Source organism: Saccostrea cucullata, unplaced genomic scaffold (assembly GCF_032062105.1).
Source record: "Saccostrea cucullata isolate Sc308-1 unplaced genomic scaffold, CSIRO_AGI_Scuc_v1 ctg554, whole genome shotgun sequence".
Lineage (NCBI taxonomy): Eukaryota > Metazoa > Mollusca > Bivalvia > Ostreida > Ostreidae > Saccostrea > Saccostrea cuccullata.
The window spans coordinates 159,128-165,022 of record NW_026931577.1 but is presented as its reverse complement, the minus strand read 5'-3'; the positions used below and the strand labels follow the sequence as shown (position 1 = coordinate 165,022).

General features: G+C 31.4%; 1 long non-coding RNA gene across 1 annotated transcript; it reads right to left on the bottom strand.

Annotated features, from left to right (window-relative positions):
- Nucleotides 1-4,014: 4,014 nt before the first annotated feature.
- Nucleotides 4,015-5,314, bottom strand: LOC134233045 (uncharacterized). The gene is made up of 3 exons (XR_009984904.1): nucleotides 5,265-5,314; nucleotides 4,897-5,051; nucleotides 4,015-4,167 (listed from the first exon to the last, which is right to left on the bottom strand). It is a non-coding gene; the product is annotated as an uncharacterized LOC134233045 (long non-coding RNA).
- Nucleotides 5,315-5,895: the final 581 nt, after the last annotated feature.

Genomic DNA, 5,895 nt, shown 5'->3' with positions numbered 1-5,895 from the left:
AATTTAGAAAAAAAAAATTATAGGATATCGCATGGTTTGTAGTTGGATATGATTTTTATCCAACAAGTTGTGTGTTTTATATCCCCGAGCCTTGGCGAGTCAGATAAAATTATGTCCAACTACAAACCATGTGAAATTCTTTTTATCCTATGTTTTACATTTAGTTTTATACACTACATTCAATGTTTTACACTGTTTAATAAAGGAATTCACTTCATTTTACTTCATTACACAACACAAAAGCTATTTTGATTTCATATCTGTGGGATACGAAAACGGTATCACAAGCTTTATCAATGGGATACAGGGGTAAACATGGAATGCAATAGTTTAAAATATCTCATACTATGAAAATGTATGTTACACAAAGTTACAAATGCTTGCATATCATTTTCGAAATTTATTATTTTCCAAAAAGACAACTTTATAAAGAAAAAAAAGTCTGTTAAACCATAATATCTATGCACCATTCTGTTAAGCTAATACCTGCAATTATGCACTTGCAACCACCTGTTATATTATGGCATTGCACTTAAATTTTTAATTTGAATCATAATTGTTTACCAATATGGAAAAAAAAACTAAAATAAGTGCAAAGTTTTTGACTGATAACAGTTACTTAACATTTAATGAAAGCATATTTGTATATACTAGAAATAATAATTTTTCATTTTGCTTTTTGTTTGACTCGTTTTACAGCAAAAGAATAAATAATAAATATCTGACTGTTCCTCTTTATCTTCAAATTAAATATACTATCCTCAAGGTCATGAAAAATGGTGTCTATAAAAAATTGACAACTCTATCTGAATGAAGCTGATGTTCAACTTTGGCTTAAAACTTGAATACAATTTGTTGCAATTTTCATAATTCATATATTTTACATACATATATTATGGAAGGATATGATGTGTGTGTGACTAAGTGTGCTTGACTCCCGACATGAGAAATATAAATTTCGTCCCCTCCCTTTTCTTTTCAGTGTTTATAATTTGAGACACTCCCCTAAATTGCATGTCCTCCACATATACAGCCTTTAAATTACATAAACCTTGAAAAACTTAAATTTGTTTTTTCAATTCTTTTTAGCATGCAGAAGTTCACATTTGATTGATGGAGTATCATTTTCTGTTACATCACCTCACTTAAAAGGTAACTGATCAAGAAATCTCTTAGTATAAGGCCTTAAAAAAATAATTGTTTGATGCACTGTGACTGACCCATTTAAATATCCCCTACCCATTAACTTTTTTCAGCACACTAAATATTATATCTCTCTATTTATCTAGTGTGTTTTAAAAACAGTAATAAATTTCTGAGTCTGTGATTTTTATGACAGATTAATATCAATTTGATAAATACTAAAGGCAAAAAAACTATCCACCAATCCATCTTGAAAAATGTGGGTCTAAGTACAACAAACAAAAATATTTTTTATGATGGCCTAACATATTATTTTACACATACATGCATACCATGCAACAAATCACTTTGAATATTTTTTTTTCAAACAATGTCATTCATTGTACAACTAGTAAATCAAGGACTTTGCATATTGTAATATGCCATATTTCCTTGTAATATGCCATATTTCCTTCTTTCAAACATTAGGAAGTGAGGTAAAAATTAAGTTACAGTTTACAATTATTTTTTGAACTGTCAAACAAAAATGAATTTGATACAAATGAAAGAAATCTATGTTTCCTGTCGAGGAGTTGTTTCATTGTTTCATGAAAAAATGTGCGAATTCACAAAAACTGACCCGACTACAATGAACAAGTTTAGTTTATACAACAAAGCAAAACGTATGATACAGGAAATGAACAAATTGCGCAAAACTTCTAGCAGGAGAGATGAATATCATTCTTTTTGCTCCACTTCATTTGTTTTTCCTAAAACATCTGAACCTAAGAAAAATGTTTCCACACCAAACAATGAGATTAACAGTCTACATAATGAAATTCTTCAATTAAGAAATAAATTACAAGAAAAACAAACACAATTGTACAGAGCTACTGCAAAATTACAAAGAAACTTGAGAAAAATAACAAATGTGAGAAAAAATGTGAAAAATTTGCAAGATCAACTCTCCTTTTTAACATCAAAAAATGCCAAAACTAAAAAATCAAACAAATCAACACAGTGCAACTTAACAAAACAAACAATTTGTGATTTACAACAACAACTGGATATAATGAAGTTGAACAGTGAAAACAAAACATGTGATGAAAGTCCTTCCACCTCCAGGCCAATCATATTGAATGCCAAGGATACATCTCAAGGCAAACCTTTCTCTTCAAAATTGCGACAACTGTATTACTTCTTTAGAGCCAGAAATATTTCTTTAGAACACATTAATCCTTTAATTCAAGAAGTCCTTTCTTTAGTCGATGTTCAAATTTCTGATCTTCCTTCTGTAAGTACAATTTCCAACATGACCTGTGAACTTGGCATTTTGAGCCGTGCTCAAGTTGCAGAGGAAATCGAGCAGCAGTCAAACTTAACGTTGCATCGAGATGCTACGACAAAAAAGGGGAGGCATTATTACGGAGTTGAATTGTCAACAACTGAAAAAACGCTGACATTGGGTTTACGAGAAGTGGCAGATTCCAAAAGCTCCACATATGTTGACTGCACCAATGAAATTTTGGACGATACCATCAGTTCCGGTCAAGGTCAAATTTTAGAAAAAATTTCAAATTTCATGACGGACCGAAGTGCAACCGAGGAAAAAGTTAACAGAATTCTTGGATCCAGTGTGAATAATGACAAATACCATTCTTTTAAATGTGCAGTTCACCCCCTTCTCCAATTCTCAGATGTCTGTCTCAAGGAAATAAGTAACATAGAGAAAGAGCACAAATTAAACATCAATTCCTCTGCCTGGTCCGAATCAAACACGTCTTATCTTCTGCGTTCCGTGTCTAAACTTTTCCATAAGGATGGCCCGGGAGATCCTTTGTTAACATCCACCTATGTTAAAGATACTCTAAACATTTCAAAAATTCCTATCATGAATTACAGAGGCACCAGATTCAATACTGTTTTCTTCAATTCTGCAAGAACATTTTATCTCAAGAAACACATTTTGCAATATCTCTCTTCTACAAAACCATCTTTAAATCAGATGCAGAAATTCATTCTTTGTGCTTTACAAAATAAATTCATTCTGGCAATAGTGAGATGTCTTGGTATACTCTCCATCAAAATTACAGAACCTTACATGAGTATTGCAGAAGACAATAACATGTGTGCAAGCGACATGGGCACCATCTACAGAAGACTCGTTGAATTCCTACAGTGCTGCTCCGACAATCCACATCTCCTCCTCCACAATTCAGTGTCTCTACTGGAAGGACCATCAAATCTGATGAGTGATATTGAGCTGGAACTCTTCCAAGAATCTGATCTTGATTCACTAACATTGGATTTCATTTCCATATTCTGTAAGGCTCTCCGTGTCAAATGTGTTAAACTCTTTAGTGACTTTTTGGAAAATGGAAAATATTTCTCAGCATCTTCCACTTCATTTCCAGAAACTGCTTCCTGTCCTGCAAGCAATATAACAGTTGAACGACTTATGGCAAAATTAGATAACTGTGTTAAACAAGCACCAGTTGTATCTACAAACAATATTGAAAGCATTGTCATGTACAAAAACAACAAAACTCATGAGTGGTTAAATTCCAAAAAATCAACTTCAGAAATTATCACAACAGCTAGAAAATTAAAGAAATCGTACCTACAGAAAGCAAAACAGAGACAAAAATCATTACACCAAAAGCATATCAACATAATCAGAGAAAAACAGAAAGAAATCACCAAGAAAAGAGAAAAACAGCAGAAAAAAGAAATAATTTCAAAACAACATTTACAAAATTTATGGAAATCTGAGGATGAAATTTGGCTTGCTTTGAGATGCTTTTCTACCAAAAAGGAAAAAATTGCTGCAGTGAAAGAAAAAATAAATGCTATAAAAACTCTATGTATGAAAGAAATACCTACAGACAAAAAACATCTTACTCTCTTCAGTTCCAAAGGAAAACTGCTTTCAATTGAAACTCTAGTCTCTAATTATCTCCTCCTTATTGGCATTATTCCGACTCCCACATCTCATCAGAGTACTGGTCTTTGTGACAAGGCGTCATAGACATCAAAAGAAACAACCTGTGATAAAGTGTTTTTATGGTAAAAAAAAATTGACAGTTCAGAAAAAAATCAATTCTCACAAAAAAAATTTCACATTTGGGTATCATGGTATTGTGCAGACCATACAAAAAAAAATCATTAGAAATATCATCAGATTCAAACAATTCATTCCTAGAATTTCTAATTTTTTTTTATTAATTAACAGGTCTAGTGCAAAGATTATTTCTATAGCTATGTAGTTACTTATACCTACCCAAAGTACCTTTGGTAGTATTTTTACCTACTTTTAGCTATTTACATTTTGTGGCCAAGCACATGAACAGCACAATAATGATGAGCATCAAATTTAAAAATAGAGCCATACTGTTGATGAATACAACAAACTTTTGGCAAAAAAAATTACTTTGTTAATCAACAATTTTGCAAAGTAATCTATGCAATATTGATTCATTAAATCATTTGACCAAAATGTTTTTTTATTCATCTTCAGTGTGACTATATAAGAAAATCTGGTCCTCACTATATTGCGCAGTCCCTGAAATTTGCCATAAAATGTAAATGAAGCAAAATGTAGGTAAAAATTGCTTTTAATGTCTAAAGCTATTATAAGTAGAAATATACTTGGATTGGATCTGATTAAAAGGACTTCTTTTGTTAGATGCTATTCACCGAAGTATGGTATGCACAAAAGAAACTTACTTAATGTTTCCACCAGGGGAAAACAGTCACATAAAATGCATGAAATACCTGTAATTCTGTTTCTCCCATCATCCTTCATCCTTCCCCGTTCTTCTGTAAATCCTCACATTTTCACAAAATGAAGCATGTAAATCTGACAATCCTCCCATTATTGCATTTTTCCATTCTATTTCGCATATTTTTAATTTTTTCTGAGGTATATGCTAAAGTCATAAATATTCATAATATTTATAACTGCCAGATAAAGAAAAGAGTGCAATCTTTATATCAATATATAAGCATCATAAATAAATCTACATATCGTAAGATTCATTACTCAAGTGTCTAAAAAATGTGTTCAAATGTGTATTTCTTCAGATTTTAATCAATGATCTTCTTATCTTTCAGATTTCAAGGAAAAGAATTGACTTATTTACCACAGAGATCCTCTTCTGTGTACGCCGCCATCATCTTCCTTCCAACCACGCCAAGTAAGCCTCGCTTTCAATGAATTCGGTGTGCTAATTACACAAAAGGATCCAAATGCTGTGCAAATTTAGCTGCATTCGAACAATTAATTAATTTTGAGATGCTGATGCACATTGGATATTGATTTTCTCATTTTTTTCATCTTGGAAAGGAATATTTTCTGAGATAAATCCTTGAGATGTATTATTTTATTTAAAACATCTTATTTTTATTTTACTGTTTTATAATGCATGTAGCTGATTAAGGTAATTAGTGAGAACAAAAGATGTTGAAATAGACTATATATTATTTATATGCAAGGTAACTCTTGCATCACTTATCTTAGTCACTGTTTGAAGCTTTGAGTTATCCTTCTTTAAAACAGAAAAAAAAATCAATCCTATAAAACAATTTCTAATTTATTATTATTTCAGTCATTACACAAGTAAAATTCGGTTTAATTTTAATATTTCATGCACCTATGAGCCCATAAATTTATTTTTTTTCCCAATTAAAAACATATGAAATTTAAGTTGAAAGGCCTAGTATTTATAGTATTACATGTCGCGCTATTTTTAGCGCAGGGGCATGAGGAGAGTT